The 15,297-nt window shown below is 37.0% G+C and overlaps 1 long non-coding RNA gene across 1 annotated transcript; it reads right to left on the bottom strand.

The window, feature by feature from the left end:
• Window positions 1-7,660: 7,660 nt before the first annotated feature.
• LOC139996834 (uncharacterized) lies at window positions 7,661-12,636 on the bottom strand. Its single transcript, XR_011802391.1, has 3 exons — window positions 12,625-12,636; window positions 8,705-12,165; window positions 7,661-8,631 (listed from the first exon to the last, which is right to left on the bottom strand). It is a non-coding gene; the product is annotated as an uncharacterized lncRNA (long non-coding RNA).
• Between the last annotated feature and the right edge of the window lie 2,661 nt (window positions 12,637-15,297).

Below are 15,297 nucleotides of genomic sequence, written 5' to 3'. Positions count from 1 at the left end.
TGATAGATTCATGAGAATCCTTAATTTCGATTTTCCTCTGCATACCATTCGATGCTAAGGAATTTTATTTTAATATGTATTTTTATCATTACACAGTATAGTAATGGATATTTGAAAATAAATATTTCTTGCACTTTTAATATCAGATACCAGAGGTAGGTATTTTTTAATAAGAAATATTAATTTGCATTTTTTAAGGTTAATTTTCATTTTTCAAACCTACATAGATATTAGATTCTAGTTTATCCTTAATTTAAAAACTATTAAGAAGACAATTAAGAAAACTGGATTAGGCATTCTCATCGCTCTACAAGAAATTCAACAAAATTCCTAAATATTAGGTTATCCTGAAAGTGTCTTTCTTTCTCAAATGTGTTGCTTACAACAGTGCACCTTTTTCGACAAAATAATATAAAGTAATATAAACAAATAATATAATATAATATTATTTCCTCATAAAAAGAAAGAAACTTTTGGACAATCTGATATCTAAGAGGTTAAGTACTAATAATGTATAATTAGTGCTTTCATAAAGTAACAATTACCTGGTATAATATTTAAACGGTGAAACGAACATTAATTTAGTTTCCATTTCCCTAGTTACGTTCATAAAAATTCCCTATTAATTTCTGTACTTCTGCTGCACAATTTTATAAAATGTTTTATAAACTGTTTAAACACGCACAAGCGACGATTTGCTAACTAATATTATTAACGAATTAACAAATTGTACATTATAGATGGACCGTTCAGAAATCACGCTATATACTTAGATATACAAATGTTTAGGTTATCCGGAAAGTGTCTTTTATCGCAAGCGTGTCGTTTACTACAGTGCACCTTCGTACAAACGTGAAACCAAGACTGTGAAATGTCGCGGTATTTATCTCAAGAGAACAGAATGGATCGTACGAAATTCGACAAAATAATATAAAACGTAAAACGTTGTATTATTTCTTCATAAAACGAAAGAAACTTTTCGGACAATTTGGTATCTAAGAGGTTAAGTACTAATATTGTACAATTAATGCTTTCATAAAGTAACAATTACCTGGTATAATATTTAAACGGTGAAACGAACATTAATTTAGTTTCCATTTCCTTAGTTACGTTCATAAAAATTCCCTATTAATTTCTGTACTTCTGCTGCACAATTTTATAAAATGTTTTATAAACTGTTTAGACACGCACAAGCGATGATTTGCTAACTAATATTATTAACGAATTAACAAATTGTACATTACAGATGGACCGTTCAGAAATCACGCTATATACTTAGATATACAAATGTTTAGGTTATCCGGAAAGTGTCTTTTATCGCAAGCGTGTCGTTTACTACAGTGCACCTTCGTACAAACGTGAAACCAAGTCTGTGAAATGTCGCGGTATTTATCTAAACAGAACAGAATGGATCGTACGAAATTCGACAAAATAATACAGAACAACAAACGTTGTGCGTCTATTATTTCCTCATAAATTCTTTTTAAAAATTTTTTTAATGAAACATCCATAGAGCTGACGCTCATTATAACCTTTCTGTGACGTTTTCTGTAGGTATGGTTCATTTGACCGAAACTCAAACGAGGTATCCGTTATCAGTGGTGACGAGAAGAATTGACGAGAGAACGCTCGGGACCGTCCCCTTTTCCCCTGCTTCATATTCGCGCCGGAAGCATCCCCATCCTCCAACGTAGAGGGGGAGAAAGGCTTCTTTACCCTACGGTGGATTCGTGGCTTTTTACGGGGAACCAATAATGAACTTTTTTTTCTCCTCCGGTATAAAAGTTGATTTGTAACAGCCTCTCTTTCTCGCCACCCTGTGGACTCTGTCGGTCCCGCAACTTTTCCTCGTAGCCTCTTAAAAGCGGCGAGAAGCGTCTCATTCTCGGTCGCTGATATCACTCGTGGCATTGCTCATTACTCACGCCGTCTTATCGTGCTTACCCCCCATCGAGGCAGCGTTGCGTCGGCTTTCGCTACACCCTTGCTTCGTCCACCACCCCTATTCCACTCTGGTTCCTTCTTTTTTTCGATGCCGCGGAATCTTATTTCAAATGCTCTTGAAAAAAATGTTTTATCATCTGCTTTGTCATCGTGCTATAATCTGTTATTTTATTTTTTATCTCTCTACCTTTTATTTCTATATTTTTATATTTTATGGTTGTTTGTTTTGCGATCAAGCATTGCAAAAATATCAATTTTTAATTTTTAGTTTTGTCATCTGTTGTTTAACTGTCTCGTATAAAAGATTCATTTATTTATCATTCTTAATTAACAATATGTATCGCTCGTGATTTTGAGGTTAGGTTAACACAAGAAATGTGTATAAAATGGACAACTTTATAACTAAGAATTTACTCCTTCCAACAATCACGCACCCCCTTTTTCAAACCTATAGCACCTTTTATCGTTGCCATTACTAGATTTCGTGAATTTTACCCCTCTCCGTTGTCGATCGGTCGATAGATCAATTGACGGTGTTGGTCGAGCATTATCCAAGCAACCGTTCGCTTCTCTCTCCTTTCACCGCTTTCAGCCCTATCGCGGTGTGCCGCGTTAAATTTACTGCGGCCTTGATAGGAAAGTGGAGCGCACGCTCCCACGATTATCTGTCCTGTCGAATACTTGTCCTCCTACGACAAATTCTTTACATCTCTTGCTATACAGATTCTTTTTTTCTTTCATTTCCTTTAGATGAGGGGCGAGCGGAAATACTTTTGAGAACGTTGCTATTTGTATTTTGTTGAAAGAACTTGTGGTCGTATTGCAGTAATCTATTGGTTTGGCAACTAAGTGATTGCGGATTTTGTCATTAGGTGTTATTGACAAATCCGCAATCACTTAGTTGCCAACCTAATATATCGTTCACACGAATAATTCTCGTTTCGTATTATATTTATTATTTGGTATTGGAAAATGGTGAATAAATTTCAAGCTGTAACGAGGATGATGAGTGGAATTTTGTTTTTGAATTGCAGAAATATTCCCTGGAATTTCATATAATATTTAGTGCCATTGTGTTTTATGTCCGTTTCTATATATTACGTTCAATCTGTTGGGTTGGCAACTAAGTGATTGCGGATTTTGTCAATGCCACCTGATGGCAAAATCTGCAATCACTTATTTACCAACCCAATAAATATTTGAATAAGGTAATTGTATTATTAGTATTTCAACTGATAAATTATAGTACAAAAATAAATGTCTTGGCCGTAGTTGTAAAGAAGTCAAGGTTTTCATTCATCGACTGGAAGAAAATTAGTCAACTGGTTAATCGCAATCCCAATCTCTTAAGTGTAATATTATAATTATGTACTTGTTGTAGAACCGATTTTCTAGTTAACAGATTGACAAACATGATGCAGATGTAGAAAATACATTAGCTTGACACTAGTTCGGTATCGCATATAATATTAGGTTGGCAACTAAGTGATCGTGGCTTTTGTCAGTACCACCAAAACAAAACAAAATCAAAATCCACAATCGCTTAGTTGCCAACCCAATAAATATTTGATCAAGGTAATTGTATTATTAGTATTTTAATTGGTAAATTATAGTACAAAGATAACTGTCCTGGCAGTAGTTGTAAAGAAGCCATTTTTCATTTATCGACTGGAAGAAAATTAGTCAACTCGTCAACTGGAATTCCAATCTCTTAAGTGTAATATTATAATTATGTATTTGTTGTAGAACTGACTTTCTGGTTAAGAATTAACTCGATTAACAGATTGACAGATACGATGCAGATGTAGAAAATACATTAGCTTGACACTAGTTCGGTATCGTATGTAATATTAGGTTGGCAACTAGGTGATTGCCGATTTTGTCATTTGGTAGTACTGACAAAAGCCGCAATCACTTAGTTACCAACCTAATACTATAATGTGGAATAGAAATAAAAATTGCTGCATCATATTAAATATTCTATCACAAGTTACGTTATATAACTGCACTGTAGCTTATATAGTACAGGATCATTAGTAGTGTACAATAATATACAATACTAATATACACGAAAATTTGCATCATTAATTCATGTCATTATTATGTATATTCCACACATTATTCATATGTAACCTTGATCATCACGTAGTATATTCTTATTATACACATTTATTTAGATTAGTATTCTGGTAGATTGCTATCATTCTAACCTCACAACGTCGCTGAATATTAAACGAAGAATATACAAAATTCACCATCAGAGAATTCACCATTGGGTTGGCCAACCCAATAATTGTCAAATATTATTCAATGTTTCCTGGATACAACAATGTTGCAAGCTACTGTTAACACCGTAAGACAAATTTCCTCATTCGATTTATTTAGATTAGTATTTATTTAGATTAGTATTCTGGTAGATTGCTATCATTCTAACCTCACAACGTCGCTGAATATTAAACGAAGAATATACAAAATTCACCATCAGAGAATTCACCATTGGGTTGGCCAACCCAATAATTGTCAAATATTATTCAATGTTTCCTGGATACAACATTGTTGCAAGCTACTGTTAACACCGTAAGACAAATTTCCTCATTCGATTTACAATTATTGTTTGAAAAAATGACAAATCTCGATTTTGACCTCCATATTGTACTATAAACAGGCAAAGATACGAACCAATGGGTATATTGCACCAAGTATTGGTGAAGACGATCAAGTTGCACGGTGAGTGTTTCTTATCAGTAAATTAGCAGTCTAGTTGGCCTTCGTCGATACTGATGAGGGAAAGCAAGGCAGGAAGTGACAGGTATCAATCACCGGTGCATCTAGCGCAATGCCGCGGATGAGTTTCTGATACAGAAACTGCAGTCCTTTCTCGGCTGCTCGATAAGCACAATGAAGTAATTCCGAGGGTTCGATATCGGTTTTGTACGTGGCACAGAATATTACATTTTCAGTTTTCTTCCACTTGTTATCTCGCTTACCGAGGACACGAGGAGGTTGGAGATCTCATCTGTGATGATTTGAGAAATTAGGGAGTGGTGCAAGTTTCTATTTATACGTCAAGAAGATTTTGAAAATAGTGCACAATAATTTTATCATTTTTGTTTCTTCATGTTTTAAGACCCGACTGCTTGAAATGTAAGTATAGTAACATATTCGTCAATGTTCTTGAATTCCGTTTTTCTATCACTACAAAATGTCCCAAAATCGAAGGAAAATATGCTGTCTTTCAAATATTGGCTTGCACCGTTAGATGCAAGATTTGTTCTCCTTCTTTTTTTTTTTTTTTTATTGATGTCCTAATAAAAATGTTTAATTGTTCAATGGGGCACATTTTATTTCAAAGTATCTTCTATTTATCGGTTATATTGAAAATACTCTAACTGTCAATTTTCTTTCAATTTTTACAATCGTAAGAAGTTCAATGACCACCGTGACGTCACAGGAGAAACCGTGGCCATATATGGCCCACGTGGCAGTTAAATGGTTAAAAATTACATCTCCACTATGGAACTGATATTTCTTTATATGTCGAAGCTGCAGACAGTTACAAAACGTTGATAAATGTACCAACTATTCATTATCATACTAAACTTTGTTACAAAATCCCATTGTAAAATTCAATGCCCCGGTAGACTCAACTATCACCAGGCCTTGAATAGAGAACCATGGACGTCGCGCAGGACGCTGGATCCGCCGGGTTCCGAGAAATATATGAACCGAGTAGACTCCACCCCAGCGAGTTGGTCGTAAGTCAAACGAGACTCTCAGTTCGGCAACTGCGTCGAACTCGACTGTTGGAAGCCATCGTGGCGCGCGAATAGGCAAGAAAAGGTGGAAGAAAGCAAAGGTGTGAAAGAACGAAAGGTAAAAACGAGAAGAAGCTGGAAGGAACGTAAGCGTGGAAAAAAACGTGAGAGAAAGAGACGAGGGAAAGGGGTATAGGTAGACGCGAGTATGGAAAAGGGGGATGAAAACGTCGCTGGAGAAAGAGGGTAGGAACGGTGTGACGTATGGCGTGTCGTCAGTGAGCGTCACTTAGAGTGGCGGATGAGAAAACGTCGTGGAAGCGGGAAAGAGAACGGCCGGGAGTCTAAGAACCGCCAGAACCTGTCTGCGCCGGTGACGGCGCATTGTTGGCAGGGAAATCAGACGAAAAGGCGCGATAACTAACCGCATAATAAATGAACTGTTCACGGGAGTGTGCTAGGCGAACGGGTGCTGTGTACCCGCTCACAGCCGAGCTGCTGATGCGCGTCCCCGGAAAAGCCATCCCTTTTCGTCTTCTTTTGGATTATCTGCCGCGGAGAATTCTATGGAGCCTGACATATTCTATGGAGGCGTAGTGTGACACGCTCGCGGGCAAAGAATTCCGCGCGGACCGTCGCGATATGACCTGATTTTTCTCACGTCGGGGTTGAGTGAATGGAAAAACATAAAGACAATTATAGGATCGAACGTGTGGATTGTGTAAAGGCGACTCGAATTGTCTAAAAATTACTGCGTTACGTTATGAACCAAATTTTCAAATGACAACAATAAAAAATTAATTAGAATATTATCTTGGCTTTTGGTAAATTTCATTGACAGGTACAGTGACTGGGAAAGGTATGATTGAAATATAAGCTGTCAACGTTGCTGAAGTCTTTGAATTTTTATTTTCTAACCTTACTTTTGTTGTAATATTGAGTTGACAATTCAGTGATTGTAGTTTTGTTATTAGTTTTTGTTAAAATACTTTCAATACAACCTGGACTATAGGTGGTTACCTTTTTGGTCCGATTCTTAGCAATTTTTCATCCAAACTGTTCCACATTTTTTTATATTTTCGTGCCAGCTACGCTTGTCCTTCTTTATTCTGCGTTTCGTTTCACAATCTTTGTCGAATAAGTATATTTCTGGTCATGGCACAGTGTAAGATGCGTTGGGAGTGTCATTCTAAAAGCTGATACCTTGATTTTTGTTTTCCCTGCTTGTTTATAGAGTACCATCGCGTTTGAAATTGATGTATTTAACAATAACTCTAAAGCTAATTTTTATATACCATTTGAGGGTTCTTCTACGCGCTGTAGAATATGCTACCATTTGATCTGATAAATCTACACATTTTCCTCTGTTCCGCACCTCATTCATATCATTCCAGCCGAATGTTTCGTTGAAATAAAATAAAGTAAAAAGTGAACAATTAAACGTTTTTATTAGAACATCAATAAAAAAAATAAAATGAGGACAAATCTTGCATCTAATGGTGCACTGTGTTTGTATACATATCTTTGATGGGTAATCTACGAATATTATTATAAACACACCTTAGAAAATAATCGTGAATGCTGCTTTATAATCATATAATTGAGGTTAGAAGTATGAACATACTTTATTGTTATATATAGAATGAGTAAATACTGTTTACTAATATCTTCTACACGTTTCAACGATATATTCTACACGTTTTGCTTGCGACGAAACAACGAATGCGAATGGTTTGTTGAAATAAACGAAGCCTTGTTATAATATGTCACTATCAGCTGTTACCAAGGCGCCGCGGTGGTCACCCGTGGCCACCAATAAGATAAACGGTCCATTGGGGAAGAATGGTGTCTTACATCATCAATTTATTATTATTTTCCCATTATATGCTTTGAATAATAAAAATACTCCCCTGGCGTCCTCAGCGAAACGTGTGATTTTAAAGTGTTTCTATTGCTACTGAAGATTTTGAAAAGTTACTAACGCTACACACGACGTCATTACAAAGTTATTCCAAGATATTTGCACAGATACTCTGTAGGTAAGTTAGATGCCGAATTTAAGCAAGACCTGGTATATGAATACGTAAACAAGACAGGCATAATATCGTCTAAAATCGGAGCAACCGATAATTACTAAAGCAGTACTTTTGTCCTTTTATATCCGCTTTCCTCAAATCCTTTTCATAAACCACGAAAGCACGTTGCTTCGTACGAAATCGATGCGGAAATGCAAATACAATTGGCAGGCGATTCTCACATTTGAGAAAGCTAAAGCCGTGGCGTCCTGAGCGAAACGTGTGATTTCGGCGTGGCAGTCAAAGCGTTAACCTACAGTTGAATACTCGAAGACTAACGCTCGAATGATCTGAATCGTTGCCCATTAACGCATTGCAGTCGTTTCACACTCGAACGAAACGCAAAAACGTCGAATCTTCTGGAGATTCAGCGGCGTTGGTAACGGTACATGTGCAGAACAAATTCTCGCGGCGGGAACCGGCGAAAATAGGGGGCCTGCGAGACGAGCTTTCCCGTTACGTAGCCTCTCACCAGCGGTTTGCCATTTGAAAGATATTTTTTTGCTTTGGAGTACGGGTCGCGAGAAAAATAGCCGCGAATTGTGAGCAACGGCACAACGAAAAGCAATAGAGGAGGAAAGAGGGGGCGGAGGACGTATCGTAGAGGAAGGCTAGACGAAGGAAGTCAGGGGGACGAAGTGATGGATGAATGCGGGCCCGTTTCTCGAGACGAGCCTCGGCGGACTGACATGTTTATACGAAGGCTGTCTGTAAAGGTGGCCGTAGCTTTGCTTTCCCGCTCCTCTTTTGTACCGTACGTCTCAAGCAAAGCGTTTCTCGCTTACGATTCCCGTTGCGTCTCTTCTCTTCTCTCCTCGTCCATTGCCTCTTTCTCGATGGGCCACCGAAAAGGGGAGCTTAAACGGGAAATAATACAGTCGCGTGATTAATTAAAGGTGACGCGTTCGCCCACCTACGAAGATCGCTAACCGTCTCGCTCTCGCGTCCGCTATTTTTCTCTCAGTCTTGGATCATCCTCTCGCTTCTCATTGTCCGCCACTTCTGTTAGGCTCGCTGGTAACCTACATATCCGACTGGAATAAAGCAGCCTCGTATTGTCGGCCACGGCTTGAGTAATAACTGTGCTTTGATTTCTCGAATTTCGCACCACTTGCACGAGCCTTCGCGATTAATAATGTTATTAATAACCACGCGATCTCTGTATTTGCGACGCGACGCCTCCACGATGTTGGCATACACGTTCTCGCTCGTAAGAGGGACGGATAATGCGTTGTCGGTGAAAACGCGAAGGGAGTTTAGACAGCGTGGCTTAACATGATTGCGAGAGGATCTTGTTGGTTACGTGAATGACGGCAATTGAAGGTTAGTTTAGCGTGGATTAGGTTCAGAGGTGGCGCTCCTAGGCTCTACCAAGGGTACAGTGATATTTAACCCTACAATCCTCTTAACGTTATACCGACAGAGTAAATAGGTAGGCGATAGAAATATATGCGAATAGAATGTATATAGATGAACAATATATAAATATATATTTATTAACGTAATTATTATTTTAAACAATTTTGGAGTTGCTATTTGATAGTCTTGTCTATTGCAATAAATTATTAATTAACGTACAGAATAGAAAGTTATTGTGTTTCAGAGCGATAGATACAGATTTATGGAATATTAAAAAATGCTTAAAATACATATGTGGTGGACGTGTTGTTGGTTAAATCGATAACGAGACGAGTTAATTTAATTAACTATATTTACAGATATCCTAAAATGTAGAATACAAAGTTAATCGCAAGCGTTGCTCGCTTCATGGTATTCGTTATAAGATTGCGCGATACTGTGGTACTGATATTAATCGTTATAGTGATTTGCTAGACTGATTTCTTATATTTATTCGCTCGACTCACTGACTATGTCTGGAGAACACGGTCGTCTATCTATACTGATCGAGGGGGCTACCGAAAGGTTTGAACTTGTCGCCGGTTATAGGTTACACGTAGCAGCGAAATTGCTTTATTTCTTACATTGTGTGCGTCGTTAATATGTGTATAATGATGTGTCAGTGTTAATCCTCAGTGGCAAAACAACTATGTGAAGTTATCTTCGTATCGAAACGTCCTGTGACGCATGTGCCGCTACACACATATTATTGAAAAACGTATAAAATATAGTATTTATTGTACAGTAGTAGTATTGTAACATTATATACCTAATATATGAAATAGTTTTTTTTTTTATAAAAATATGAATTTTCTTAAACATCCGCAGTCTGTATATGAGCCATAATAAAATAAGAAAGAAAAATAGAAAATATTTTAATATCATATTAACATCCTATGATTTTTATATAGTGCCCATCTATAGCAAATTTTCCTTATTGGTTTTATGTGGAATCCGTGTTGACTGCCTTGTGGGAGGTGTAATAAGAAATCAAATATGGCTGTGTCACTTTTTATCGAAGAGTTAACAGAGGGTAAAGTGAGATAGATCAGCTTATTGCCCAAGTAAACACAAGGCTATTTAATCATCGGTGTACGTGTTTATTTTATTCATGTTTGCAAAGACCACGAGTGTTTGACAATCGTCCCTTTAAACTGTCCATAATGCCTTGCTGTGCCGATCGATTCGGTGTCAGATTCTTTCAATCTGTCGTCTATGAATTTTATACCCTAAATTATAGCGAAGCAAATAAAAAAAAAAAAAAAAACGATCGAACGACAATATCAGAAGAAAGGAAGATTTTCCACGAAGCGTAAAATAACGTAGCGTAACTTTAACCGTGGGCGTGCCAGTCTCCGGACATGAATAGAAAGCACCTTTAATTAAAAAGGAAAACTTACGACCTTGAGAGGAAGATTACGAACGTGCACGCTAAGCGCTGCGGCTATGTATCTCGCTCTTTCATTTCCAAATCCATCCCCACTCCTCTCACTTTCGAGCAACGTGATAACCTAGAAAAGTTGATAGAAAAAGAAAATACACCAGCTATTACGAACTGCACAAAAATGTCCTCTTTCGTAGATAATGGCTCTGTTTTCACGATGCTGGGCTAACAAAGTCGCCGCGGATAGATTTTCAAAGGTAAATCGCGGCTAAGCTGGAGTGCCGCGGGACCAGAGGCTCTAGTTGACCGAGTTCTCTCTCGACCAGCGACGAAATTTTCCTTGGAATATGAATAAATTTATCGAAAAGCCCGAAGACAGTGGAGCGTGCCGTGGGGTGGTTCTCGATGGAGGGCCAAATGATGGTCGAGGTTGGGGAGGGGGGTTGCGAGCTCGGGGGCCAAAAAGAGTTTGAAACTGCTCGAGCACCCCTATATTATAAATATCAGCCATGAAAGATGGCGCAGACAGCAGCAGGGAGGCAATGGGTCTGGGGGACGGCTGGGTAAAGGAGTGGAACAGAACCGGAATTAGCATAATCAGAATAATTTCCACCAGCTGACAGCGCCCTCATTCTTTTTCCTGCGACGCGATTCTTCCGCTGCTTTATTTTCCCTTGTTTTCCGCCTTCCGCTGGCTTCTCTATGCCATCTCTCTCTCTCTCTCTCTCTTTCTCTGTTTTTTCGTCCTTTTCCCTTTGGGTTGCCTCTTCTTCTTACTTCTCGTTCTTCCCCAATTCTCGCACCGTTGCCGCGGCCACTCTTCGATGCATCCCGCGCTTCGGCCGGAACAACTAACAGCCACATTTCCTTCCGTTTCCCTTCGTCGATGAAAACTTCCTCCCGTTGATTCTTCTGCCTCGGCAATTCTGCTTTCAACCATGTTTAAGGATCTTCAAAAAACGATTCTGACTATATTTCAATCATCGTTCAATATACACTGTGATTCGTAAATAATCGTACTATATTGTAGAACGGGAAGTATTCCGGAGTTTTTCCATTTTTCTCATCTTCTTATTTGGTTAACAAATTGATTAAACTGTGCATTTTTATCCAACTTCATATTTTTATGAACGCATCTAATGGAATTTAACTTACGGAAAAATTTATTTCTATTAGGTTGTCCGGAAAGTTTCTTTCGTTTTATGAGAGAATAATACACGCACAAGGATTTTTGTTTTATATTATTTTGTCGAATTTCGTACGATCTATTTTGCTCTGTTGAGATAAACACCGCGATATTTCTTATTCAGACTTGGTTTCACGTTTTTACGAAGGTGCACTGTTGTAAAAAACACGTCTGCGAGAGAAAGACACTTTCCGCATAACCTAATACGTCAGAGCAAACGAAGAGTTCGATAGAAACGGATCTCTAATGTGTAAAAGCTATTCTAAATATTAATACGTTTGATGCTAATAAAATATATCTGTATTTAACTGTCTCACCTCTGGAACTGCGCACTTTCTTCACGAGAAATGCCTTTACGTTGAGCAGCGATGATTATTCTAACGATTCTTCTTCACTGTTTTGTTTAATTGCTTAATGGGATTTCTTGAAACACACGAGAAATAAAAATACACTGGATGTGTCAGTAGCACGATGTTACTTATTGTTACGTAATGACGTTGTGTAACGTATATGTCAATGCAACAAATATATTAAAATACTTTAGTATATATTCTTATAAAGACTTGAAAATTCATAACGAAATCTCCTACAATCTAAATATAATATAATCTCCATTAAAAAAAAAAATACTTTTAGTATTACTACTCTTCAATATTACGTCGTCTGAGAAGTTTCTTTCATTTTATAAGGAAATAATGGACGCACAATAATCGAATTACGTATGGTCTATTTTGTTCTTGTTGAGAATTTTGGATATTAATAGCCGAAATAATGGTATAGGAACACTAAATTTACACTTAGAATTTATATTAGAATAGTTATATACTTATTTGATAAACGATTTCAACGATATTCGTCGATACACACTCGCACGCGTCGTACCTTCTTCCATACTACGACTGTTAACTGAACTGTTTACATTCATTTGTTTTCGAGACGCCGCACACATACATACTTCCACACATTGATATCCACATACAAGTATCATTACTACACAGCTAACCTAGTCTAGCACATAAAGTTATATATATGTCTCAATAGTTCTATCAAAATGAAAATTACAACGTTCGACAGATTAGGTTTCATGTTTCTATAAAGATACATCGTTATAAAAGACGTGTCTGTAAAAGACAGACACTTTTCGGACAACCTAATACTTTTCAAACATTTTATTCTGTTGAGATAAACACCGCGATATTTCACAGACTTGGTTTCACGTTTCTGCACTGTTGCAAAAAACACGTCTGCGAAAGAAAAACATTTTTCGGGCAAGCTAATACTACAAAATATTTTATATATTTGCTATATTTCGTACATTTTGTCTATTCATGGTTATCTAACCTAAAATTATAAACTTGCATTCCTCCGTTTCCACTTTATTTTCTCTTGGATATTTTCTATAGAAAATTAAGTCCGTTAGAAATGATTTAGAAATTGTCCTCCTAAGATTATTCAACATCGCATAAAGATATGTCGATTTTAAAAATCAAATCGATGGAAATCGATATCGCGTTGCAGAAGAACGTTCGTACGAAGAATCTTGCCGTGGAATGGCGTCATACGGCCTGCTTTTCCACTAGTACGGTGAATTCCATCCCCACAGCCGGCCTCCACCTCCGGAAATATATCAAAGTTCATGCGTTTCTACCTAATATCATTCGCGTGCACAGCCTCGTCCCTCCTAGCCACTTCCAGGGCAACCGAGTTGCCGGTTTACGTGCCTGCAATCCACTTCCGCCACCCCTTTAACCCTCTCACCACCAAACTCGCGTTTCCCTGATCTTTATTCATTCTTTCGCCTCGCCCATTTCAATTTTTCTACAGTTTAGCCGAAGGAAAAGTCGTGCCTCGCCCCAACGGATCCCCGGGCCCCCGTGCACGCGCGCGTGCTCGATAAATTTTTCGCGATTCCTAATGTTTAGCCTTTATGGCTCGCCAGCCGGCGGTTTAAGAATCCGTTGGAAGGGTTATATCGTAGACTGTTAACCCAAGCCGCTGTTTTCTGCGGTTGCCGTGTAGGGCGGTTGAATATTTTGCATTACATGATTCCTTTATTAGGTGTAAGCGCTGCTGGAATTATGTATTTTTATTGAATATGTATATATATTGTATTTATATTATATATATTATGTTATATTATATTTTTTACTTTTATTATGTATTTTTAGTGAATTACGTATTTTTACTGGATATATACTGGACTTATATATATTACTGGATATATATTTATCAAAATACATAATTAAAGTAAAAAATACAATATAACATATATATATATCATCGAAAGTTTGGATGTTCATGTATTATGTTCAATGTTCTTTGTATTTCAGGAATAGCGAATAACAAGAAGCAATTCTGTATTTACTTAAGTATATTTTTTTAAATTTTCTATGACTTTTTGTATAGTATATGGAAGACGGTTATTATTTTTTTAATATGCAAATACTGTAATTAAATTTATATAATAAATAATTATACGTACCTTTCATTGTAATTTCTTTAGTGCAAATTTGACACTATAGTCTAGTGATTATTTATTATCGCTAGTGTTAAGGTTATTTTCAGGAATAGCGAATAACAAGAAACAATTCTGTATTTACTTAAGTATATTTTTTTTAAATATTCTATGACTTTTTGTATAGTATATGGAAGACGATTATTATTTTTTTAATATGCAAATACTGTAATTAAATTTATATAATAAATAATTATACGTACCTTTCATTGTAATTTCTTTAGTGCAAATTTGACACTATAGTCTAGTGATTATTTATTATCGCTAGTGTTAAGGTTATTTTCAGGAATAGCGAATAACAAGCAGCAACTCCATATTTATCTAAAAATATACAAGTCGTACGATTCATCGATTTCATCGCAAACCACTCGATCCTCCTTTTGGAAAGTTCTTAGAAAAAAGAAGGGAACCCTCGAGAAAAAAGTGCTTGTATTATATACCATTTATACAAGTAAGAGTCGGCCCTCTCTTAATATTATCCATCCATTATTCATCTTGGATCACGGTAGGAATCTTTCGAAATCGTATTCGCGAGTAAAGGCGGTAAGAAACGTCCGATTCAGATTCAAATGCTTATAGATCCCGCTGTAGATCCACAGCCATCCCATGGTCCATTGTATTTATTGGCAGAATGCACGTTCACGTGAGTCCACGCACAACTTGTACCGACTGTTTCTGTGAATCTCGAATCGAAATTCCCTAAGAGAGCTTCCGAGAAAATAAATACCCTAGCCACTTTCTACTGTTCTCCTTTTCACATCTCTGTTCGCTTCAATAGTGCCTTTATCGACGTAAATAAAAACGTTTGATCAGTTTTATCAATTTCGACATATCTTCGAGAAAGAAGTGGAAAATGCGGATGACATTGAAACCTTGCTTTTTATGAAAGGAGAATTTACTTTCAAGATCGTGTTAGAATAGTGTTGATATTTACAAATACGCAATATTTGATAAAAAGAACTTTTTTAACTGACTCTCCATGACAGTATCTGTACAGCCATTGCTATTAGGTTATCCGAAAAGTTTCTTTCGTTTTATAA

Source organism: Bombus fervidus, chromosome 19 (assembly GCF_041682495.2).
Source record: "Bombus fervidus isolate BK054 chromosome 19, iyBomFerv1, whole genome shotgun sequence".
Classification (NCBI taxonomy): Eukaryota; Metazoa; Arthropoda; class Insecta; order Hymenoptera; family Apidae; genus Bombus; species Bombus fervidus.
Note: the sequence above shows the minus strand (reverse complement) of the source record. Positions and strands in the feature narration are given on the sequence as shown.